A 27,842-nucleotide genomic window follows, 5' to 3' on the forward strand; every position below is an offset into this window, starting at 1 on the left:
GTGGCATTTTATGGGAGCATTTAGGCCATTCACATTGAGAGTGATTATTGAGAGATATGATTTTAATGATGTCATGTTGCCTGTAATGTCTTTGTTTCTATGGATTGTAAATTTCTGTTCTGTATCACTCTTGGGGTCTTTTTACTTTTATAGAACCCCCCATAATATTTCTTGTAGGGCTGGCTTGGTGGTCACATATTCTTTCAGTTTCTGCCTGTCTTGGAAGGTTCTTGTCTCTCCATCAATTCTGAATGACAGCCTTGCTGGATAAACAAACCTTGGCTGCATGTTCTTCTCATTTAGTGCTCTGAATATGTCTTGCCAGCCTTTTCCGGCTTGCCAGGTCTCTGTAGACAGGTATGCCATTATTCTGATGTTCCTCCCTCTGTAGGTGAGGATTCTCTTCCCCCTGGCCACTTTCAAGATGGCATCCTTGGATCTAAGATTTGCGAATTGTACTATTATGTGATGTGATGTTGGTCTGTTCTCATTGATCTTGGGAGGGGTCCTCTCTTCCTCTTGGACACAAATGCTTGTTTCCTTCACCAGACTAGGCAAGTTCTCAGCTACAGTTTTTTCAAATATCTCTTCTAGACCTCTCTCTTTCTCCACCCCCTTGAGGATGCCGATGATTCTGACATTGGAACATTTCACTGAGTCATCTCCCGTAATCTACATTTTTGAGATTGAATTTTTTTGATCCAAGTTCCCATTTTTCCCTTCTTTTCTATCATCCCATCTTCCAATTCACTAATTCATTCTTCTGCCTCATTTACCCTGGCCGTCAGAGCATCCAGTTTCGACTGCATTTGATTCATAGCATTTTTAATTTCTGCCAGATTCACTCTCTTTTCCACCCTTAGAGATCCTATATTCTCATTAATATTTTCATTAATATTTTTTCAAGCCCACACATCATCTTGACCACTGTTACTCTGAACTCCATTTCTGACAGTTTGTTTATATCCATATCCATTAGTTCTGTGGCAGAGGCCGCAATCTCTGTTTCTTTTCTTTGTTGCGGGGGGGATTCCTCCTCCTTGTCATTCTGATGAGGAGAGGTTGCGGGGATGCACAGAGCCCAAATTATTGACCAGGACCCAGGCAATGTGCACTTGTTTTATAGGGACCTTAGGGATGTGGGCTTCTTGATTTTTCAGCCTGCCTTCTGGGGGAGGGGCCTGCTGCGCTGATACTCAGGCAACCCTGTTTGGGTAGAGTCACCCTGTCCCCTGCGAGGGGGGATGGGGATGGGCAAATGCAAACCAGTATTTCCGGGCTTTTGTTCTCTGGCACTTTCCCTGGCAGTTTTCTGTGACTCTTCTGAGAGTCAGAGCTGCAGTGGCCATATCCTAGCCTCTGTCTCAGAACAGAAAGATCGTTGTCTGCTCTCCACTGAGCTCTCCTGGCCATTTTAAGTCTGTTTCTGTCGGTGCTGCTAAAAACCCTGCAGCGTCCCAGGTTGTGGGCCCCACAGTCACTCTCCCAGCCCTCGCTCCCAGGGCCGGCTCATCCCTGTCCTTTGTGCTTCTAATACCGCCAGCCGCTCCGGTTCCCGCCGCACTCCCAAGCTCCCTGTTTCAATGTGGTTCGCGTGCTCCGGAGCGCCCGTTTTCAGTCTAGTTCAAGTGTGCGCTCTGGAGCTCCGGTTTTCAGTCTGCTCTCGTGTGCATTCCCAGGCTCGCAGTCTGAGTCTGCTTTCCCATGGGTGCTGGTCCACAAGTCCAGCCCACTCCCCAGTGCAGGTGGCTACCGCTTCCCAGCATCCCAGAGCGGCGGCTCCCTCCCCCTTACGTTCATCCTCCGATACCTGTGCACAGATTCACGACTCCCCGCTTCGTGCCTCAATACTCAGCACCAGAGATATTCCTTCATAGAGATCCAGATGTATCTACCTACATCTAGGGCTGATTTTGTGGATGTTCAGGATGATCTTGTAGATATCCAGCTTGATTCAGGGGACCAGCTGAAAAAAGGTCCTCTACTCCTCCTCCATCTTTTTTCTTCCTCCAATATGAATTTTCTTAATGAGAGTCATTTGACTTTCATTTTTTATGGCTGCACATGTCTAGGACTTAGTATGGTGCCTTTAAAATAGTAAGAATTCATTTTATAAATGAATATAAATATACTTTTATCAATCAACAGATATTTAAATGTAGATGTTAAATATATGAATATATTTGTTGAAATAGTTATTAAATAAGTAAATGATAAAGAATTTGCAAGAATTAAGAGAAAACTGATGTACTTGTGGTAAAGCGAGTTTATATTCTCACTGTGATTATGTACTTTAAAATGCACAAGTAATCATAAAAATTAAAAACGGAGTTGCACTCTTTTGAAATTTACTTTTTATTATTGCCTATCACAACTTGCTGTCTCACAAAATATTTGAAATAAAGAGAAATTCATTAATGTCATAGAGGCAACAAGATAAGGTTAATGAATTCTTTATATTAGGGTTTTTTTTATGAATAGAAGTATGGGAGAAGTAACTATGTTCTGTTCAATTCTGGTTTTCATTCTTTAGGAGTAAACTGGAGATAAAAATATCACAGCACAGAATATTTGTAAGGATTAAATAGAAGCATAATGTCATATAAGTGTAAATTGAATTTTTAAAATTAATTTATTAAACAGATATTTACTTACTTTGTGCTGAGGATACCGTGATGAAAAATATAACAAACTTCCTGATCTCATGGAGTTTATATTTTCACGAGGCAATACAAATACTAAAAATGTAAACAATTATGATAATTTGAGATAGCAAAGATTACTGTGAACAATAACCCTATAGCTATACTTTTTATGCTATATATTATATGTAATAAAATGCCCACATTTTTCATGCATGTATTTTATAGATACAGATTTAGGTACAATTTAATGTGGGTTCTTTTTTAAAAAAATATTATTGAAATGTAGTTGATGCACAATACTATATTAGTTTCAGGTGTGCAACATAGTGATTCAACAATTCTATACACTACTCAGTGCTCACCAGTATAAGTAGTGACCATCTATAACCAAACAACATTAGTACAATATTATTAACTATATTCCCTATGCCACACTTTCATCCCCATGTCTCATTTAAATTTTATAAGTGTGCACCTATCAATCCTCTTCACCTATTTTGCCCATCCTTACACCCTCACCCCCTTGTCCTTTGGCAACCACCTGTTTTTTCTCTGTATTTATGAGTGTGTTTCTGTTTTTTTGTTTGTATGTTCATTTGTATTGTTTTTTAGATTCCACATATAAGTGAAATCGTATGGTATTGTCTTTCTCTGTCTGACTTATTTTACTTAACATGGTGCCCTCTACATCCATCCATTTTGTTGTGAATGGTGAGATCTCATTTTTATGGCTGAATAATATTCCACTGTGTGTGTGTGTGTGTGTGTGTGTGTGTGTGTATACATACTACCACATCTTCTTTATCCATTCATCCATTGGTGGACACTTGGGTTGATTCTATATATATTTTGGCTATTGTAAATAATGCTGCAGTAAACATAGGGTTACATATATAATTTCAAATTAGTACTTTTATTTTATTTGGGTAAATACCCAACAGTGGAATTATGGATTGTATGATATTTCTATTTTTAATTTTTTGAGGAATCTCCATGCTGTTTTCTACAGTAGTTTCATCAATTTACATTCCCAACAGTGCACAAGGGTTCCCTTTTCTTCACATCTTTGCAAACACTTATTTCTCCTCTCTTTGATACTAGTCATTCTGACTGGCATGAAACAATATCTCATTGTGGTTTCGATTTACATATCCCTGGTGATTAGTGATGTTAAGCATCTTTTCATGTGTCTGTTGGCCATTTGCATATCTTCTTTAGAAAAATGTCTATTCAGGTTCTCTGCCCATTTTTAAATCCATTTATTTGTTGGGTTTTTTGGTGTTGAGATGCATAATTTCTTTTTTTTTTTTGGACTTGTTTTTATTTCTTATTTTTTGTATAAATACCCAGAAGTGGGATTGATGGATCATGTGGTAGTTCCACTTTTAATTTTCTGAGGAACATCCATCCTGCTATAGCTGCTTTCTCATTAGTGCTAAACAATATTCCATTGTCTGGATGGACCACAGCCTATTGATGCCTTCACCTTCTTCTTCCTTTTTTTTTTTTTTTTAAATTTTATGTTCAGTTAGCCACTGTATAGTACATCATTAGTTTTTGATGAAGTGTTCAATGATCATTAGTTGTGTATAATACCCAGTGCTCATCACCACACATGCCCACCTTAATACCCATCACCCGGTTACCCCATCCCTCCATCCCCCTCCCCTGTGTAGCCCTCAGTTTGTTTCCCAGAGTCCAGAGTCTCTCATGGTTTGTCTCCCTCTCTGTTTTCTTTCCATTCAGTTTTCCCTCCCTTTCCCTGTGGTCCTCCATGTTATTTCTTATGTTCTACATATGAGTGAAACCATATGATAATTGGCTTTCTCTGCTTGACTTATTTGACTTACTATAATCTCCTCCAGTTCCATCCATGTCGATGCAAATGGTGGGTATTCATCCTTTCTGATGGCTGAGTAATATTCCATTGTATATATGTACCACATCTTCTTTATCCATTCATCTATTGAAGGGCATCTCAGCTCCTTCCACAGTTTGGCTATTGTGGACATTGCTGCTATGAACATTGGGGTGCATGTGCCCCTTCTTTTCACTACATCTGTATCTTTGTGGTAAATACCTAGCCACAGCAACTTCTTTCAAGACATGTCTCTAAAGGTAAGGGAAACAAAAACAAAAATGAACTTTTGAGACTTCATCAAGATAAAAAACTTTTGCACAGCAAAGCAAACAGTCAACAAAACTAAGAGGCAATCGATGGAATGGGAGAAGATATTTGCAAATGGCATTTTGGATAAAGGGCTGGTATCCAAGATATAAAAAGAACTTACCAAACTCAACACCCAAAAACCAAATAATCCAGTCAAGAAATGGGCAGAAGACATGAGCAGACACTTCTCCAAAGAAGACATACAAATGGCTAACAGACACATGAAAAAGTGCTCAACATCACTAGCCATCAGGGAAATACAAATCAAAACCACAATGAGATACCACCTTACACCAGTTAGATTGGCAAAAATTAACAAGACAGGAAACAACAAGTGTTGGCGAGGATGTGGAGAAAGGGGAACCCTCTCACACTCTTGGTGGGAATGCAAGTTGGTACAGCCACTTTGGAAAACAGTGTGGAGGTCCTTCAAACAGTTAAAAATAGAGCTACCCTATGATCCAGCAATTGCACTACTAGGTATTTACCCCAAAGATACAGAAATAGTGTATAAGTTCTTTATATATTTTGGATATTAATCCCTTATGATTTACAAGTATCTTTTCCCATTATGTAGATTGGCTTTTCATTTTGTTGATTTTTGTTTTGTTTTGTTTTGGTTTGGTTTTGATTTTGGTTTTGGTTTTTGGTTTTTTTGCTGAGCTAAAGAATGTTTATTTTGGTGTATTCCCAATAGTTCATTTTTTCTTTTCTTTTTCTTGCGTGAGGAGACATATTTATAAATATGTTGCTGAGGCTGATGTCCAAAGGACTACTGCCTATGATTTCTTTTAGGGATTTTATGGTTTTATATGGTTTTAGACCTCACACATTTAGATCTTTAATCCATTTTGAGTTAATTTTTGTGTATAGTGTATGAAAGTGGTCTAGGTTTATTCTTTTGCACATAGCCGTCCAATTTTTCCAATACCATTTATTGAAGAGACCATCTTTTCCCAATTGCATATTCTTGCCTCCTTTGTCATAAATTAATTGACCATATAAGTGTGAGCTTATTTCTGAAATCTGTCCTGTTCCATTGACCTGTCTTCTGTGTGTGTGTGTGTGTGCCAGTATCATACTGTTTTGATTACTATAGCTTTGTAGTGTATCTTGAAATCTGAGATTTTAATACCTCCAGCTTTGTTCTTTTTCAAGATTACTTTGACTGTTCAGGGTCTTTTGTGGTTTCATACAAATTTCAGGGTTTTTTGTTCTAGTCTGTGAAAAATACTACTAGAATTTTGATAGGGATTTCATTGAATCTGTAGATTGCTTTGGGTAGTATAAATATTTTAAGAATATTAATTCTTCCACTCCACAAGCATGGCATATCTTTCCATTTGTTTGGGTCATATTCACTTTCTTTTATTAATATCTTATAGTTTTCAGCATTTGTCTTTCTCCTCCTTGTTTATATTTATTCCTAGGTAATTTATGATTTGTGGTACAATTGTAAATGCAATTGTGAATGTTTTCTCAATTTCTCTTTGTTACTTTTTATTAGTGTGTGGAAACAACAGATTTATGTATATTTATTTTGTATCCTGCAATTTTACTGAATTCATTTATCAGTTCTAATAGTTTTTTTTTTCCAATTCTGAAGGGTTTTCTATATATAATATCACATCATTTGCAAATAGTGATATTTTTACTTCTTTGTTACCAATTTGGATACCTTTTATTTCTTTTTCTAGTCTGATTGCTTCAGCTAGATTTCCAGTACTGTGTTGAACAAAAGTGGTGAGAGTGGGTAATCTTGTCTTTTTTCTGATTTTAGAGGGAAAACTTTCAGTTTTTCACTATTGAGTATGGTGTTGGCTGTGGATTTTTTATATGTGGAATTTATCACATTGAGGTATGTTCCCTCTAAACCCACTTTGTTGAGAGTTTTTATCATGAATGGATGTTATACTTTGTGAAATGATTTTTCTGCATCTATTGAGATGATCATATGATTTTTATCATTCATTTTGCTGATGTGGAATATCATGTTGATTTGCAAATATCAAACCATTTTTACATCCCCAGAATAAGTCCCATTTGATTGTGGTGAATGATTCTTGTACTATATTATTAAATGTGATAATATTTTGTTGAGGATTTTGCATCATGTTCATCAAGAATATTGGCCTGTAGTTTTTGTCTTTTGTAATGTCTTTGGTCGTGGTATTTGGGCAATGCTGACCTTACAGAATTAATTTGGTAGTTTTTCTTCCTCATTTGTTTTGTGGAATAATTTGACAAGAATAGGTATTAACTTTTCTTTAAATGTTTCATAGAATTCATCTGTGACACAATCTGGTCCTGGACTTATGTTTATTGGGACTTTTTTGATTACCAGTTCAATGTTGTTACAAGTGATTAGTGTGTTCAAATTTTTCTATTTCCTTCTGATTCAGTTTTAGAAGATTGTATGGTTTTAGGAATTTTTCTATTTCTTCTAATTCCTCTAATTTGTTGGTATATAATTGGTCATAATATTCCCTTATCATTCTTTGTATTTCTGTGGTCTCTGTTGTTAATTCTCCTTTCCCATTTCTGGCTTTCTTTCTTTCTTTCTTTCTTTCTTTCTTTCTTTCTTTCTTTCTTTCTTTCTTTTCTGGATGAGTCTGGCTAAAGGCTTATCAATTTTATTCATCTTTTCAAAGTACCAGCTCTTGGTTTCATTTATTTTTTTCTATTCATTTTAGTCTATCTTTTATTTATTTTCATTGTAATCTTTTTATTTCCTTCCTTCTACTAACATTTGGTTTTGTTTGTTCTTCTTTTTCTTGTTACTTTAGGTATAAGATTAGATTGTTTATTTGAGATTTTTCTTGTTTCCTGACATAAGCATGCATCGCTGTAAACTTCTTTCTTACAACTGCTTTTGCTGTGTCACAAAGATTTTGCACTGTTGTGTTTCCATTTTCATTTGTCTTCATATATTTTTAGATACTTCTTTGATTTCTTCGTTGATTTATTTGTTGTTAGTAGCATGTCTGTTAGCCTCCAGGTGTTTGTGTTTTTTCCAGTATTTTCTTGTAATTGATATCTAGTTTCATACCATTGTGGTCAGAAAAGATTATAATTTCAATTTTCTTAAATTTATTGAGACTTGTTTTGTGTCCCATGAGTATCATTATGATCATTACTTTGAACTCCTTATGAGGCATGTTGCTTATCTCTGTTTTGTTTAGCTCATTTTCTGTGATTTTATTCTTTTGTTTCATTTGGGATAGTCTCTGTCTTCTCATTTTGTCTGACTCTTTGTTTTTACTTCTAACTATTAAGTAGATTTATGTCTCCTGGTTTTGAAATTAGTGGTTTTCTGTAGAACAGATCTTGTGGTGCCCTGTAGTACAATCCCCCCCTGTTCACCAGAACCATGAATCCCAGAGTTAGTCCCCAGTATGGACTACATGTGCCCTTCTGTTGTGCCTCAACCAGGATTGTATGGTAACATTAATGGGTGGGGCTCACCCTCAGCCCATCTGGCTGCTATGACCTGCTTTGCCTGCTTGAGATGCACTGAGAAGGTTTTGCTCCCCATGCTGTTGCAAGACCTGTCTGCTGGAGATGTAGGTGTGCTGGTGGGTGAAGTTGTCTCCCACTCCCCAAGGCAGGAGTTACTTTAGAGGATCACCAGTCCCTGCCAGGGCTGTCTGCCAGGTGCAGTGTGGAGGATCAGCTTTGGAGGGGCACACACTGAGGTGGGCAGGTTGAGTGGACCAGGATCACAGTGGGACACCAGGGGAAGACACATGGATCCCCCAAGCATCTGGCTATCTACACTGGGGGAGGGGAAGAAAAATAGTGCCTGAAAACACTTTTGTTCCTGAAGAAATCTGCAGATCCCTGCCCCTCCAGTACACAACCTAAAATTGGTCAGTAAATCTCCTTTATCTATACCTTAAGTGCGATTCAAATTGCTGTTTCTGTGCTGTGTCTCTGGCTAAGTTATTTAGCATGCTGGTCCTTTAAGTGTGGAGATTCAGTTTTCTATAGCCCTCTAGCTCTCTGGGAATTAAGTTTCTTTGTTATTTATTTATTTATTTATTTATTTATTTATTTATTTATTAGTTTTTAAGTAGGCTCCATGCTGGGCTTGAACTCATGACCCTGAGATTGAGACCTGAGCCAAGCTCTACCGGCTGAGCCACCCAGGCACCCCAGCGCCATTTTTTTCAAGTTTTAATTTTAATTCCAATTAGTTAACATACAGTGTGATATTAGTTTCAGATGTACAATATAGTGATTCAGCACTTCCATACACCACCTGTTGCTCATCACAAGTGTACTCCTACTTCCCATCACCTATTTCACTCATTCTCCTATCCCCTTCCCCAGTGGTAATCATCAGTTTGTTCTCTACAGTTAAGATTCTGTTTCTTGGTTTGTCTCTCTCTCTCTCTTTCTTTTTTCCCTTTCTCGTTTGTTTCGTTTCTTAAATTCCACATAAGCGAAATCATATGGTATTTGTCTTTCTCTGACTGACTTATTTCACTTAGCATTATAGTCTCTAGCTCTATCCATGTCATCTCAGGTGGCAAGATTTCATTCTTTTTTATGGCTAAATAATATTCAGATATATTCTTATGCATATATGCACTCAACCTCTATCACATCTTCTTTATCCATTCATCAATAGATGGACATTTGGGTTGCTTCCATATCTTGGCTATTGTAAATAATGCTGCTATAAGTATAGGGGTCCTGGTATTCCTTTTGAATTGGTGTTTTTGTATTCTTTGGGTAAATACCCAGTAGTGCAATTGCTGGATCATAGGGTAGTTCTATTTTTAACTTTTTGAGGAAACTCCATACTATTTTCTAGAGTGATTGCACCAGTTTGCATTCCTACCAGCTATGCGTGAGAGTTTCTTTTTCTCCACATCCTCACTAACACCTGTTATTTCTTGTAAGCACACTGATTTTTAAAACTCATGGAGTTAAGCCCCACTGCTTTTCTTATGGGGACTTGTCTTCCCAGCGTGAGTCTCCAGGGATGGGTGTGCCTGTTATGGGATCTGATCCCTTTGCTCCTTCATGCTTGTGATGCCTCTCCTGTTTATGGTTAGTCACACCGATAGTTTGATTCCTGATTGTGTTTCTACTTCTCTCCTCTCCAATGTGGCCTTATCTCTATGACTAGCTGTGGAATATCTGTTCTGCTAGTCTGCCAGTCATTTTCAGAGATAGTTGCAATCTGTGTAGTTGTTGCCTTGGTGTGTCTGGGATGAGGTACGTTCAGGATCCTCCTATTTTGCCATCTTCCCTGTTCTCCTACTAGTGTGAATTCTTAAATCATTGACTATAGAATGAAGAAACATCTTGATATGAAATTTTTTAATTATAATTTTGGCCAACACTTCTGTTACACTCTTTCCTACGAGTACATACCATAGGATTGAACAAGTAGTTGTTCTTTTCCAATCTTTAGCTTTTTATATTTTAAGAAATAGATTTTTTTATTTGGGATTAAGTATTCTTACTCAGATAAACAGTATAATGTTTTCAAAAATTTTCCTTAGACTGTGTAATAGTAAAGCAAGACACTATAATACACAAGAGAAGCTAAGCACAGGGTTATATTTGTGAAAATGAAATGTTCCTGACCATGTTCACATGCTTAAATAGAAATGAACTTGTACACAAACTAAAGAAAAAGAAATATTCTCCACTTTGTGCCCTAAGTTTAATCTTTTATTTAGTTTATTGTTTGTTTTGTGACATTCTCCCCTTTTTTTCTTGTAGTATAACTGTTCTCAGTGAAGAGATCACATTCCCTGAGAAAATAGAGTTACTATTGGTGAACATTCATCCTCCACTCTATGCCAAAACCTGTGCAAAAAAAAAAAATGTTCTTGGAAACAGAAAAATGAACTATAATATTACCATTTGCTGGCAGGGGAAATTGCCAGATGGGGAGATTTTTTAAGTGGGAATATATTCAGGATACTTATTGGAAAATACCGTACCTAGTTCCTGAATTCTTGAGAATTTATCAACATGTTTCATTTTCTTATTTGGAAAAAAGCTGTTCCATACTCTTTAACCTTTACATGCATAAGGGAAAAGGAATTCTAGTCTATCATCCATATTTGGGTTTTTATTTTTTAAGTTACTGAAGGTTATGTAAATAGAGCCAATGTTGGTTTGTTATTTGTTTATGACAGGGCTAATTGTAAAGGAAAGGAATCTCCTTTTTTTTAAATTTTTTAATTTAAATTCAATTTAGTTAACATATAATTAACTAATTTCAGGGGTACCATTTAGTGATTCATCAGTTGCATAAAACACCCAGTGCTCATTACATCAAGTGCCCTCCTTAATGGCCACCACCCAATTACCCCATCGCTTCATCCATCTGCCCTCCAGTCACCTTCTGTTTCCTATAGTTAAAGGAGTCTCTTATGGTTTGCCTCCCACTCTGTTTTTATCTTATTTTATTTTTCCTTCCCTTCCCCTCTGTTCATCTGTTTTGTTTCTTAAATTCCACATATGAGTGAGATCATATGCTATTCATTTTTCTCTGACTGACTTATTTCACTTAGCATTATACCCTCTTGTTCCATCCACATCATTGCAGCCACATCTAGTTCCATCCATATCATTTGAAAATGGCAAGATTTCATTCTTTTTGATGGCTTAGTAATATTCCATTATATAGATTATATAATCTCTCTCTATATATATCCATTATATAGATATATATCTACATCTATCTATATATCTATACCATGGACTTTGAAAAAAATACATATATATCTCACCTCTCCTTTATCCATTCATCTGTCAGTGGACATCTGGGCTCTTTCCATATTTTGGCTTTTGTGGACATTGCTGCTATAAACACTGGGGTGCATGTGCCCCTTCTAATTACTGTTTGTATCCTTTGGATAAATACCTAATGGTACAATCACTGGGTCATAGAGTAGTTCTATTTTTAACTTTTTCAGGAATTACCAAACTGTTTTCCAGCGTGGCTATACCAGTTTACATTCCCATCAACAGTGTAAGAGGGTTCCTCTTTCTCCACAGATCTCCTTTAGAGTGCTAGGGACTCTCTTTTATTCCTCTGACTGAGGAGTAGTTAATGTGATAATCTCGCTCATTTATTTCTGATCAGGAGCAAATAACTATAAATCAGATAATTAGGGCAAGGTCTTTTGATTTTATTTGCTACCATTTATTCATATTTGTGTCCTTGACAAGGGTATAAATTAAAGGTTATTTTGACATTAAATTATCAGAGTAATCTTCAGTACAAAGCATTTAATAACATATTTCTATTCAGTTATATGATCATTTGTACATTTTTCTTAGAGAAAAGTAAGTTGCCTATTGAATCCTAGCTTTTAACACTTTCAAGACTGGAGTAAAATGAAAAAAAATGCCATTATAAGAAGAGAGTCTTTTTTATTAAATTAAAAAAAAAAAAACCAAAATGGATGTTCTCAGAAAGATTTGGGAAATATCCTGAAATACTTCAAAAGTAGAGGGAAAGTAGTATAGAGTAAGAGAAAGAGATTCTGGAAATTAAAAATGAGAGCAAGAATAAAAATTTAATAAAGCTTGGAAAATGTTGGTGAAATTTTGTAAAACTGAAACAAAAAGATAAAGAGATGGAATATAAGAGAAATTATAATGGACAAAAGAAGTGGTGGGTAGTCAAGCTAGGAGTCTACTATCCAACTAATTGTAGTTTCAAAAAGAGGATAGAGATTGTGGAGAGGAGAGAAATAGAGACATAATACAAGAAAATATCACATAACGTAAGGCACGAGTTTCTAGATTGAAATGTTATACCAGTATTCAACAATCTAAATGAAAAATGACCCATGCTGAATCCCATCACTATAGAAGTCCAAAATACAAAGGAGAAATAGAAAATCCTAAAAACTTCCAGAGAGAAATGAAACAATATATATACAAAAACAAAAAAACAAAAAAACCCACCAACCAAACAAAAAACAACAACAACAAAAAGCAATAACCAGTAATTAAAATGACTCAGACTTCTTTACAACAATAATGATAACTGAGAAAGGATCAAATCTGCCGTGGACAATCACTTTTTGACCTGGAATTCAATATCCAGCTAACCTGTACATTATACATGCAGTTGGAATATGACAATTGATAATTGATATATGGAAATTACACAAAAATTATTCTTCCAAACATTTTTCTCGTGAATGATGATTTTTACAACAAAAGTAAAAAGAGGCCATCAAAGAGGAAGATCTGGGATCTAAGAAACAGAAAATGAACAGGAGAGAGGCTTTAGAAGTGCCAGGGTGATAGTAAGGAAAAATATCCTGGCAACAGCTGAGCAGCAAGCGTATTCTGACAACAGACCAGACTGGAGCAGGAGGAGGAAGGACTCCTGGAGTGATACAGCCAACAAAAGCACAATGGAACGGATGGATTAGGATGTGTGTTTGATTATATTGAGAGGGGTTTTACAGTTCTGTCAGAGAATTTAGGGAACAATTAGTGACAGTTATAGAAAATAAGGCAAATGAAACAAATGGCAATTCCAGGAAAAACAAAATTTTAGTTTATGATGTAGATCAGCTATAGATAATATTTAAATTCTATTGATGTAAGCTATGACAACTGACTTAACATTTGTGATACTGAGAAAGATAGTGGCAGAGGAAAAGAGAGAATCTGAGAGAGAGACAGAGATGGGGACACACACACACACACAAAATGCGAGACAGAAGGAGAGAGAGAGAGAAAGACTGTAGGAATATAAAACAGCTAAATCTTCATTTTCATAACAGGAAGAAAATATCTGAAACTGTCAAGAAAAAAAAATATAAGCCTGTCATTTAGAACTATAGAGACAAATACCAGAAGAAACCGCTAAAGAGACCAGAAAGTGGTTTAACTTTGGAGAGAACCTAGGAGGTCTGAATGAGTGTGCAAGAGACTTACCTTTTTTCTTTTTTTTCCCCCTACCCCCCCTTTTTTCATTATAAGATTGTAGTATTACCTTTAAAACTAGGTACATGAATTCTCTTGATAAAAATGCAAATACATTTTAAAAGATAAAAGAGTGTGTGGTTAACCCCTGAGTTTTTCTCTTTTGTCTGTGTCCCTCCCTGTGGAGCTTGTGTGGTAGTGGATTATCGGCTGGTATTAGTTTAGCGCTCTGCCAATGAAATGCAAGGAGGCAGCGTGAAGTGAGTAGACTCCCGAGTTAATTCTGGCACTGCCATCTCCTTTATGTCCAGTGTGACGGACACTCAGGATTTCAGTATTTATTCTCCCGGCTGTTGGCAGCACTGCAAACAGAGCCCTCGGCTGGCAGCCCCCCACCGGGGGATGGCCGGTCTGAAGAGAATCAGCCTGAGACACCTCGTCAGACTGCTTCATTTTCCTTCATTTTCATCACTTTTTCACTTCATAGAGATGATCTGGAAAACCTACCTCAGACACACTTTCACAGGAAACTGTTGTTTAAATGGTAATAAAAAGATCCTGGAAATATGGTTTTTGTCTTGTTTTGTTTTTTGTTTTTGTTTTTGTTTTTATCTATATGGCAAGATCCATCCAGTCGTGAAGTGTGGTTATACCAACTTTGAAGACTTTCCTTGGAGTGGTACATGTCTAAATGTACTTGGTGGGTATTATATGGAGGAAGAGAAGAAAGGAGCAAAAGAAAACTGATCTCCCTTTCACATCCTTGTGTAAAGTTTGAGGGGCCCATTGAACTCAATGCAGGAAAATTGTTTTAAATTATTAACTCAGAAAATAACGTCCTACTTTCGTAAGCACAAAAACTGATAAAATTACCACCACATAACTCTAATCTAGGTTTTGGGCCTGAAGTCTCTTCTAGGTTAAATGCAGAAGCATGTTCAATCAAATTGTCAAATGCTATTTTTCTTCAGCAGCATAGGATTTACAAAAGAGGCAGTAAGTCACCATGAGAAAGGTTGGAGCTGCACATTCTCAGTGAGGTGCTATTTCTGCCAGGCACAGAAAATTAAGTCGAATGAGACTCACAGCTAAGAAATAGCCAAGTCAGGTCAAATTAGAAAAAGTGGTAAGTAACTATGATTCATGTAGTTCAATTTCATTACTGATCTGCAGGGAAGAGGCAGCTGAACTGTCAAAATGAGCAAAAGAAGTAGCTGCTAAATTGGCCTCAAAAGGGGGAATGGAGGGCTTTCTAGAGCTGAGACTTCTTGTTTGTAGATGTAGGAACACACAACTGTGAGCCTCTTTTCTTGAAATTAAAAAATGAAAGTAACTTTTTTTCTTTTCAATTAGCAAATGATTACTAAAAATTTTGAGCATGAATATAATTTTGAATTTTTTTATATTATAAAAATATATTTCAAAATGCATATAAGCAAAGGAGAAGAAAATCACTAACAAAATTTAATATATATTTTTTCAGAAACTTTTCTACTTATAAGTCTTTTATCAAGATATATGCCTGATTATACAGTATTTATTTTTAGCCACTTTTTTTCATTTTTGAATGTCAATTCTGTTCCTTAAGAACAAACCTAAAGAGCTGTAGATGTGACAGGTGCCTAGAATCATCAATAAATTTATGAGGTTGTTTGCCTTGTAAGCTTCGGGGGGATTTTTCTTTTTTTTTAATTTTTACTTTTTAGAAGGGAACATGGCATTAACCAAACCTAATACAGGATTTCTTTGTGGTTTGTAATATGGTTAAGCTAGGAGTAAGCATAACCTTTTAATCTATCATTCCAAATGTGGGAAATTATCTGAAGCATCTGTGATATTCAATTTATGTAAATATGATACAAATAGCTTATTATTTATTTAAATTATAAACCTGATAAAGTAGTCTCAACTGTTTAATGGACACAATTGAGTAATACTATTTTAATCTGAAAATAAATTTTACATGTGAATACATATATATATTTAAATTATATATAATAAATTAATGTAATATAAATGTAAATTAATGTATATATACATTATATATATTTATGTATGAATATATATTATAAATTAATGTAATGTAAGTATAAATTAATGTATATATACATTATATGTATATTTATATATAAATGTAAATTATATATACTGTGAATTAATATATTATAAATTAAACATGTGTATTTAAGTATTTGTTTATTTTAGAGAGGGAGAGAGAGAGCATGAGTGGGAGGTACAGAGGGAGAGGGAGAGAGAATCCCAAGCAGACTCCATGCTGAGTGCAGAGACCAGTTTAAGGCTCTATCCCATTACCCATGAGATGACAACCTGAGCCAAAACCAAGAGTCGGATGCTCAACTGACTGAGCCACCCAGGCGCCCTGACATGTGAAGATATTATTAAGAACTTTAAAGATGTGTGCTTTCTAGACTCCTAACTCATGTTTTACTCTAAGAAACATGTTATTACAGTATGAATGTCAACACTGAATGACCGTGTTCTTCAAACACCTCTTTCCTAAATATTAGAGGCTCTTGATTGACCTTTATTTTTCTTTGAAATAAAGAGTAATAACAGGACAATATATTCTGGGGTACAAAAAAGCATTTATGAATATTCTGCCTTTTCTACTTAAAGAGCTTTTCTTGTAATCCAACTTTAGCTTTATTTGAAGGGTGATAGAGATGGGCTTAGTTTATGTGTGTGATGTGTGTGTGTGTATGTGTGTATGTAACTGAATGAAAAAATAGCTGTTAGGTGACACTCTTTTCTGGTTTTCTACTATTTTCTTTTTAAAAATAGGAGACTTGATCATTAAAAGGAAGCTATTCTTTTATCTTTTTCACCCAAATTACCTCTCCCCTCTGCATAAATGAATCAGGATCATTTGCATTTATTCATTCATTTATTCATTCAACAAATATTGATTGAGGGCTGTGTGCCAGGTGATCCAATGCCTTCTTTGAAATCCAGTGATTTTTTTTTTGAAGAAAAAGAAAAGCAGCCAAGTAAAAAGACATCACTTTCAATGCCTGATTTCCTGGGGAGGAGAAAAAACAAAGGGTCTTTTATGTGAAAAATAGTTAAGAAATTGATTATGTGAAAAATTCTTCATTTTATATTGATAGCAGTAAGGTGTAGTTCAAAAAACTCTTTTAAGTTAATGGCATTCCAGACTATAAGAAAAAGTAAGATATATAATACATCAATGCCCTTCAGTCGGTATTGCAAAGTATTGTGTGTGGTGTTGTTTATTAATATTAAATGTATCAAGGGCGTGTGTTTATTGTTTTTGCCCAGTTCTTTATGCATTAATATTTTAAAAATTATTCAATAAATTTGATATGTAATATTATGTAAGTTTAAGGTATATAGCATGTTACTTTGGTACATTCATATATTGTTATATGATTGCCAGTGTAGTGATATTTATCACATTACATAATTACGGTACAATATTATTGTCTATATTCATTATACTATGCATTAGTTCTCTATGACTTATTTACTACTAGTTACAAGTTTGTATCTTTAAACACTATCACTCTTAACTCCCCCACTGCCATCCCCTGGTAACCATCATTTTACTCTAGTTTTTTTACAGATTTAACTTTTTTAGATTTCACATATAAATGATACCATATAGTGCTTGTCTTTCTCTGTCTAACCTAATATTTTTAAAAAAGCTTTATGTATTAAGATGACATAAATTTCCGTACTCTACTGAAATGCTATATTGATTTCAGTTCGTATGTTATATATGACATTTGTTCTAATTCTCAGTATTATTAAAAAAAAACAGTGAGGTCAGCAAGTTATCTGAAAAGTTTGTAATCCACAGCACGCAGCTTCTTTGGATATGTTTGAATTTCACAACATGGGAACATAGGTCCAGAGGGAGCTAGAAAAGATATTAGCCAACAGATGACGGGATGTTGTATTTCGACTCTGTGTAGATTTCAAATCCTAATGGTGAAAAATGAAAAATGGAATGCATTTCTATATAAACTTAATGTGAGGCATTAGTGACACTTATTTGATTTTACTTTAAATAACAAATTCCTTTTGCATACTATTTGATGTCTTACCAGTGCTTTTCTCAGAAATGTGAATCATTGCTGGGTGGGTCCCTAATGTGAGAGAGGGGTTTCCAATTTTCAACCTACCTGCAGGGAAGTCAGTAACCATGCAGTGTTAATAAAGCTGTTTCCTTTAGGCATGCCATTGACTGACTGTGGAAGAGTGATGGGCAGCAAGTAGACAGAGGTCTGTTTGCCTTGTGTTAGCACAGCGGGCTGAGGATATATGTTCTGGCACTGCTTCCTTCCCTGAATGTCCTGCCAAGGCATTTCCGCCTGAATTTACTCAGACCAAAGATACTGTGTTAGAGAGAAATTTGTTTTCTGAGCCAGATTAATCATTGACCTTTTCACTGAATTTCAGCTCTCTGTGACTGTGGTAGAGAAGCTGTTGCAAAAGGCTTGTATGGACGGATTGCCTCAGACTTTCCTTCCCACCTTTATCTTCATTTTTGGTCATCTAGTCCTATGAAATCTATTTCTCTCTCTGAGAATCAAACAATTATTCATGACATTCAGGTAAAATATTAGCTTTATTATTGCTAAAGCTAGATTGGAAAATGAAGCTTAAATCTGTGGTCAATATGAGGCTTCCTACTACTTTACTGAGGTCTAGCTCTCAGAGCTCACCTGAGAAACCACCACATAGCACATAAGGTATAGCAGGATGCACAGGAGATCATAGCCTGTTCACACCCCTGAAAAGAGACCTGGGAACAGGAATATATAAAAAGATAGGAGCCTGCTGACCTACCTCACAAAGGAAGGAAATCCTACCATTTGCAACAACATGGATGGACCTTAAAGGCATTATGCTAAGCGAGATAAGTCAGATGGAAAAGACAAATACTGAGCCACTTTACATGTGAAATCTAAAAACAGAGAGTAGTATGATGATTACCAGGCATTGGCAAGTGGGAGAACTGGGGAGATATTCTTAAAGGGTACAAACTTGGGGGGCGCCTGGGTGGCACAGCGGTTAAGCATCTGCCTTCGGCTCAGGGCGTGATCCCGGCGATCTGGGATCGAGCCCCACATCAGGCTCTTCTGCTATGAGCCTGCTTCTTCCTCTCCCATTCCCCCTGCTGTGTTCCCTCTCTCGCTGGCTGTCTCTATCTCTGTCGAATAAATAAATAAAATCTTAAAAAAAAAAAAAAAGGGTACAAACTTGCCACCAGAAGATAAATTCTTGAGATTTAAGCACGGCATAGTGATTATAGTCAACAATATGGTATTATATACTTTATGTTTATGAAAAGACTAGATCTTAAATGTTCTCTTCCCCAAAAGGAAATAATAATTATGTGATATGATACAGATATTAACCAAAGCTACTAAGAAGGTAATTATATTGCACAATATGTGTGTCAGATCAACACACTGTGTACAACTTTAACTTATATAATATTATATGTCTATATCTCAGTAAGAAAAAAAAAAGACAAATTCAGGGCTCTGACATGGTTTGCTTATGGTACAGAAGACTCCAGTGGGAAGAAGGCAATGAACTCTTTGTGTAAGCCTATCCCCCAAGCTCACTTCTTTTCTTCAGTGTCACCTTTTGGAAGCCACCTTCCAACTGTGTGTGTGTGTGTGTGTGTGTATGTGTGGTGTTTAAGTTTTATGGGTTTTCAGTGGAAAATGTGGAGAGAAGGGGAAAAAGTGTACTTCTTTATTATTCTCCTTAATCATCAACTTAGTTCAGGCTTTCAAAATACCTACATTGAATTTACGACTATTCTGAATGCATTTAATACTGACTACCAGAATAAGTATCTTTTATAAACTTGATCATGTCACCTCTCAGTTAAAATTTCCTGACCGGTTTTCCATAGTTGCTTAGATAGAATCCCAAATCCCTGCCATCTTGCCATGGCATCCTTGGCTCCTTATAATCAGGTCCCTGATAAACTGTTCAGTCTCATTTTTCATCACATTCTTTTGGTGAACTTTTGCCTCAAGTTTATCAAACTCTTTGAAGTTTCCCAAGCATCCATATTTTCACCTACTTCTTTGCCTTCACGTTTGCCATTCCGTTTTCCAGAAATACCTTCCCCTACTTTCTATACCTGCATAGATCTTATTGAGTCTTCAAAACTCAGCTAGGCATAATTAGGTTTTACTGGATACCTTCACTAAATTATTGAGACACATCTACTCTCAAGTTGGGTTAGGTACATTCCAGTGTTCCTTATTGTACTTTGTGCTTATTCACTGAGAATAGGGAATAGGTCTTTCATATCTGCATATTAATACTGAATGCAGTGTCTGGCACTTACAAGGCAATCAACAAATATTGTCAGCATCTCTCACATACTTTCCTTTCTTAAACAGAGCAATGGTTTTGAAATGTGCTAAGCTTTCAACTGTGCATTACAATTAGAACTGCATTGATTTTGATAGAAATAGGCAAGAAGATTATTTATGAAAATCCTGGTAGCTTTAGGATATTTGTAGATGCTTTTCTCACTAAATAATAATTTTGCTTTTCTGTTACTATTCTTTCAAAATACAAATAGACTGCTTTTAATAAATCTGTCCTAGTGTTTGTGAAATAGTCCTCAAAATAGTAATAAAGTTATTATGCTTTTGTTATTTAAATGCTGAGATATTTGTTTTTAACGATTCTCAAAACTTCATGAGGTCAAACATGTACCCTGGCCCAAGTGGTTTGGATGGTGTGATTGTGAACTGGATTTTTTACCAATTTAGTTACATGTTGTACCATGTGGTAAAAATGAAGGAATCATCATAAAGGAAATAGAGAATATGTTATGTTAAGTTATTTTGCACGGCATCCTAATATCTTTTTTGAGAGGATGTTAAATATTTAACACAAAGTCATGCACCTTGTGAGAGTTAGAGATGTGAGAGCTGATTTATCATGTGTAGGTTGAAGTAGAGAGTGACTGCCTGTTTAGCCTTGTGACCTAAGGTTAAATCCCCTGGGGTGAAAGGTCTTAATGATTTTGGGGATAACTTGACTTATCTTTGTGTTCAATTTTGTCCAATCATGTAAAATATTTACATGGTGTGTATTATGATTATCTAGGGACTGAAAAACATGGTACGAATTATAAAGACTGGATTTCCAATGTTTAATAAAATCTTCAGTTTCACAGTTTTTTCCAAACTTACAGAGAGCTTTTATATTCATAAGAAAATAAGTTTATTCATCCATTCTTTAATAAATCTAATAAATTGAACATCTATTATGTGGTAGGCATTGTTCTGTGCATGAGAAAAATCATGCACATATAAAAAAATTTTTTTTTTGGTAATTTTTTTCAACTAAGCTCTATGCCCAACCTGGGGCCTGAACTCACCGCCCCAAGATCAAGAGTCACATGTTCCACCAACTGAGCCAACCAGAAAACCCAGTTTTTTGGTAATTTTAAATTTGATTTATTTTATAGTTTGAAATGCAAACTTAGGGAAAAGTTGTTAGAACAATAGAAGGAGCTCTGGATATTCTTTAATTCATGTTCACCATTGTTCGCATTTGCCTCATTTGCTTTATTATAATTTATATTTATAGGTATATAAATATAAACTTTATATTATAATTTGTTATATATTTTATTAAATTTATCATATAAAATCCCTATATATTATGTCTTGTAAGTATCATTTATACTTTATATATTTATATATTTTTTCTGTATATTTTTATATATTTATTTATATATATTTTTATATATTTATATATTACATATATCTGTACTTGCCAAACAGATTTTCTTACATTATCTAGTACAATTATTGAAATCAGGTAATGTAATAATGATGCAATACTATTATCCAATCCCCAGTTTATATTCAAATTCTATCAATTGTCCCAATATTTTCTTTTGTAGTATTTTTTCCCTTGATATAGGATCCACCCAGTAATTGATCAGTAATGGATCAATACTGCATTCAGTCTTTAGTCAGCTATAATCTAGAATAATCTATCAGTCTTTTTTGACTATCTTGACTAACATTTTGAAGAATATGGATCCATTTTTTTAGAATGACTCTCAATTTGGGTTTGTCTGATATTTTCTCATGATTACATTCAAGCTTTCCTTTTTCTTTGTCAGAAATACCACAGTAATGATATTATGTGCTTATTACTGCATTGTATTGGGAATTATATGATGTGAATTTATTCTAATACTGGTGATCATTAAGGTGGTGCCAGCCGGGTCTGTCTATTGTGAAGTTATAATTTTCTTTTTGCTTTCATGAGTATTTGTGGGGAGATTAAGCTGAAAGCATGTAAATGCTGTTCCTAAAAACTTTCATCTACTAGTTTTGGCATCTATTGATGATTTTCTTTCTTCTACGTTTATTAGACATTATTATTATACGATCCTATTCTAAAGGAGAACTCTTCCTTCTCCCCCATTTGTTTATTCATTGTCCCAGAATTTATTCATTGTCTAGTAGGAACCCTTCAAGCTGGTTGCTGTGTCTTTTTACTACGTTTGCATAATTTTTGAGTACTTTTTTGTACCATGAGATATTCTAGGTGTAATTTGTGCTCTTCTTGCCCCAGCTCTGGAACCAGCATTTTCTCCAAGAAGTCCTTTTGTGTTTTAGTGTAGAATGCTATATAGAAACTAACATCTGAGTGCTATTTATGTTCATTGCTACTGTTCTGTCATTGCTTCTTGCCTCTGTCAGCAGACAGAGCTAGGGAATATGTGTGTGTGTGTGTGTGTGTGTGTGTGTGTGTGTGTAAGTATAAATGCAGCTATATCTGTAGTTATGTCTATGTCCATGTCTATATCTATTTATTAAAAACCATGTGTTCATAGTGATACCTCTAACTTCAATCCAGTATCACAGGGTACATTTTAAATTCCACCATTTTCATAGTTGTAACTCCCTTTGTGGGGGTTAATTTTTAGGCTATGGTTCCCATATGATTGGTCAAACACCAGTCTAGGTGAAGTTGTTGTCCAGATGTGGTTAACATTTAAATTAGTAGACTTTGAGTGAAGGAGATACCCGCCATAACGTATGTGGGTTTCATCCAAATAATTGAAGGCCTTAAGAGAAAAGACTGAGGTCCCCCAAGGAAGACAGAATTCTGCCTCCAGAATGCCTTCAGACTCCAAACTGCAACATCCATTCTTCTCTGGTTCTCCAGCCTGTCAGCCTGCCCTGCAGGTTTCAGACTTGCCAGTCCCATAATTATGAATCAGTTCCTTAAAATATCTCTCTCTCTCTCTCTCTCTCTCTCTCTCTCCACACACACACACACACACACACAAACACACACACATACACACACTATTGGTTCTGTTTCTCTGGAGAACCCCAACTAATACACCCATATAGCCCAGAATACCTAGAAAATAGTTACAGAATTGCTAAGCCACACTGCTGTGAAAGATTAATCTCCTAACTATAGTTCAATATTTGTTTACAGATATTTTTGGAAGTAAAAGTACATACAATAAAAGGTATAAATACATAAAAGACATAAATCTTATGTAAAAGAGAGCTATTCCCTCTCTCTTACATAAAAGATATAAAGTAATACTTTCTCTCTTACTTAAAAGGTATAAATCTTGAATGCACCATACAATAAATAAATTTAGGCAAATGTACACACCAAAGTCAAGCAAATACACCTGCCAAGTTACAGAATATTTCTGTCACTCAGAAATTTCCCTCAAGCTCCTTTTGTGTCAATACCCTTTCCTCTTATGTAGCTTTTTTCCTCTGATTTTATTCACCAAAGATTAACTTTACCTGCTTCTTTAATTTCATATATATGTGCTCTTTTATATTCAACATCTTTAGCAGAGCACAATATCTATAAGTTTTATTCATGTTTTATAATCAATAATTAGTTGTTTTATTGCTGAAATGTATTCCATTCTGTGAATATGTTATAATTTGTTTATTAATGGATACGATTTTTCAAATTGCCGTTCAGTTCAAAATATTTCTTATTTTCCACATGATTTCTTTTTTGATTTGTGGACTACTTAGAAATTGGTAGTTTAAGTTCTAAATGTTTGGGGAATTTTCCTAGATATATTTTTATTAAATTCTGTTGTGCTCAGAGAACATGCTCTGTAAAATTTCAGTCTTTTAAAATGTTTTAAGAATTACGTTGTAGCCTAACACATTTCTATCTTGGTGAGCATTCCTTGCGCACTAAAAAAAGAAAAAAAAAGTGTATTTTGTAGTTGTTGGATATATAGACATGTCATTGTGTAAAATTGGTAGATACAGATATTTTATGTTTTTGTCTTTAAAAAATCTCATTGTTCAATAAATTACTGAGTATTTTTATTTTATTTATTTACTTTTTAAGATTCATTTATTTATTTTAGAGCAAGAGTGAGAGAGAGAGCATACAACGCATGTGCACAAGCTTGTGAACAGGGGAGGGGCAGTGGGAGAGGGAGAGAATCTTAAGCAGACTCCCTGCTGAACCGAAAGCCCTAGGTGGGGCTGGACCCCATGACCCTGAGATCATGACCTGAGCCAAAATCAAAATCCCAGGCTTAACTGACTGAGCCACCTATGCACCCCTACTGAGAGTATTTTTAAAAGCTTCAACAATTATTGTGAGTCTTTCTATCCTCTGGCTTATAGCTTTTTTTTTTTTTTTTTTTTTTTGGTTTTGTATGACAGTTGAAATAAGTACCTTGTGAAAATGTATGGCAGCTTTTAACATCTTTCATACGATCCAGACAGTAGATAGCAATTACAAATATTAAACAGTGTGAAAAACTCCATGGATATGCCAGTTAAAGTCACTATATTTATTCATACATCAAACATTTTTAGAATCTACTTTGTGCCAAGTCACATGGTAGATACAGATAACAGACATTTTTTTGCTCTTGAGAATCTCCCTCCTCATATAGGTAAGTAGATAATATAAACTCTTAAAATATAATATTACATATTCTACAACAGAGAAAATTATTACAAAAGATAATGATTATGTCATTAAGTAAACTCTATTTAAATCAATCCATATTTATTCCAATACCTCCAGTTATATTTAGACATTACATGTCTGGCGTAATAAAAAATATCTTAGTTTTATAAAAATACTATTGAACTTGGTGCTAGAGTTGAGTTTGAATCCAGACTCTATCACTAGGTTGTTTAACATTGGGTAGAGGCCCAACTGAGTCTCAGTCTCCTCAATTATTAAATGAAGCAAATATTAACATACATATGAAGTAGTTTTTAAGATTACAAGAAGAATACTTAAAAGATATCTGTGAAGTGCTGCCTAGTGTAAGACATTATTAATAATCTTAATGTAGATTGCTCCATGATAGTTGCAGTTCACAACATGTAAATTGATTTAGGCATTAATAACATATTGCTTATCAATATACTATTGAAAATGGACTGATGAGGAAGGTCAAAATATTTTCTGTACTACACATGAAATGAAATGGTAATGATCTTAAGTGTTTCAAATGAGATTTCCGATCTAATTGGAAATGTTTAGAAAAGGGATAACTTAGAGGAATTTTTATGACTTGTCTCGATTTGGAAATACCACCATCCTCTTACCTCAAATTTCATGAGACTGAACTTGAACCTAACTATTCCTTCAAATGAATTTTAATTCTCAACTTCTTTTAATCACTATTATTTTAGCCTTTTAGAGCTAGAAACCTTATAATATCTTTGATTTTCCTTTCTCCTCAATCTCTACTTTTAGTGCTTAGCCCTTTGTTTTCCTTTTGTTTCCACTGCTTCCTCCCAGTTCTCAGGTCTGTGCACTGGCTATGACATTCCATCATTTTACCTCTGGATTATTGGAGCATCATTTGTAGTGGACTTCCAGTATTTTCCTGCAAGATGAATATCCCTAAAACACTGCTTTAATCACTTCTCTTTAAAATTTGTGTTTTCCCAATGTCATTGATTCGGTCCATGGGGTGTAGCATCATGTCTGCCAGTCTTACCTGTTCAATACTATATATCCTGTGTTTTTCCCCACATACACCCTCCTAATTATCCTCTACACCATGGCCATCAGATTCAGTGATGCCCTGCCCTCAGAACAATTTCTGTCTACTGGTGGCATCCCATCTCCAGCACCTCCTCTGCTAATGACTTCCTTTTGCATCTGGGAATTTGCTCAGCTGCAGGCAGATACAACCCAAGGCAATCTTCAAACAAAAGTAAGGGCAAAAAATCAATGCAATGTGTCTCAGGTTCCCTGTCCTTGGTGGTGGAGTGAATGATTCTGAAGTGTTTCCACTTGGTGTCGCAAAGGCAAAATAATTCTCCCCCCCCTCAAATGTCCACATACTAATCCTCAGAATCTGTGAATATGTTACCTTATATGGCAAAAGAGTCTTTGCTGATGTGATTAAATTAAGCATCTTGGGATGGGGCATTACCCTGAATTATCTAGGTGGTCCCAATGTAATTATGAGAGTTCTTATAAGGGAAAAGAGGGAAGCAGGAGAGTCAGGAAAAGAGAGGTAATGATGGAAGCAAAGTGATGCCATTGCTTGAAGGGGCCACAAGCCAAGGAATGTGGGCAGCCTCATGTTTTACATGATTTTTCTATTTGCTTATTCAGTCTATGTTTCAGATTCTGAAAGTTGATTCTTTTGAGAATGGATCATGTTAATGAATGAGACTGCCTGAGCTGAGTAAGAACTTCCATCATTTTCAGTCAGACTCAAAGGTAAATGTTGACTGAGGGTCTTCTAGTCTTCTCTATTATTCCAGCTCTGGAATTTAAAAAAAAAAAAAAAAGCCCCTCTCCCAAATCCCTGCCCAAAGGGAGCTTACATACTTGTGTTGAAACACATAAAATGACAAAATAAATAAGTAAAATGTTTTGTATAGTAGATGGTGATAATGGCTAAAGAGAAGAAAGCAGGAAAAAGAGAATAGAGACTAGATATGTGGTAATTTTAGACAGTGGCCCAATAGAAGGTCTAGATTTGAAGGAGGTGAGGGAGCAAACAGAGAGGGTATCTTGGAGAATGTTTAAGGCAAAGAGAATAGTGGTGAAAACACTCCAGACTGAAGAGTGCCTAATGTATTCAAGGAGCAGTAAGGAGTACCATGTAGTTGTAGCAGAGTGAGCAAGAGGGAAACCAGTAGAGGATAAGGTCAGAGAGTTAGTGGATGCCAGATCCATGTAGGTAAAATACATTTCTAAGTTTGCTTAGCAGGTTCCCAATTCATGCCTGTTGCCCTAGTCCAGTAATCCATAGTACCTTTTTAAAACTTTACTCTTAGGCCTTATAGGGTGTGGCTTTTGTGCTGACCATAATGAGAAGTCATGAAAGTAGTTTCTCATCAGAGGAATGACATTATCTGATTTACACTTGACCAAGATCAATCTAGCTGCTGTGTTGAGAAGAGAATAAAGGACTACTTCTATTTTTTTCAGAGGAAAAGGATGCAAGGCCATCAATTTGTGTGCAGACAGGCAACAAAATGTTGGAGGTCTGGGGAAGAAGGAGGGGAATGGCCAGAAATTGAGATTTGGCAGGTCTGTAAACATTGGTAGTGACAAATTCTAGGCTATGAACGTGAGAGTAAGTGGTTGAGACAGTGTGAAGGATGAAGTTATTGGAGGAGAAAGGGGATCAAGGTACTGAGAGCCAGAATTTTGGAAAGGACATCTATATTCAGACAAGTGTAGTTAGAATCACATTAGAAGATTAGTATGGTAAAAGTAACAGTAATTAATAATAAATGCCTTCCAATGTAGAATGTAATTTTAAATGTGATTTTCTTTTTTATTCTTTTTTTATTTTAAAGATTTTATTTATTTATTTGACAGAGAGAGAGAGAGAGGGAACGAAAGAGCACTCACACACAAGAAGGTAGAGTGGCAGACAGAGGGAGAGGGAGAAGCAGGCTCCCCACTGAGCAGAGAGCCCGACTTGGGGCTTGATCCCAGGACCCTGGGATCATGACCTGAGCCAAAGGCAAACCCTTAACCAACTGAGCCACCCAGGCACCCCTCAAATGTGATTTTCTGACATACTCTTCAAATGCCATCTGCAAATAAACAGAAGAGAA

The sequence above is a fragment of the Ursus maritimus genome, unplaced genomic scaffold (assembly GCF_017311325.1).
Source record: "Ursus maritimus isolate PB19 unplaced genomic scaffold, ASM1731132v1 scaffold_10, whole genome shotgun sequence".
Classification (NCBI taxonomy): Eukaryota; Metazoa; Chordata; class Mammalia; order Carnivora; family Ursidae; genus Ursus; species Ursus maritimus.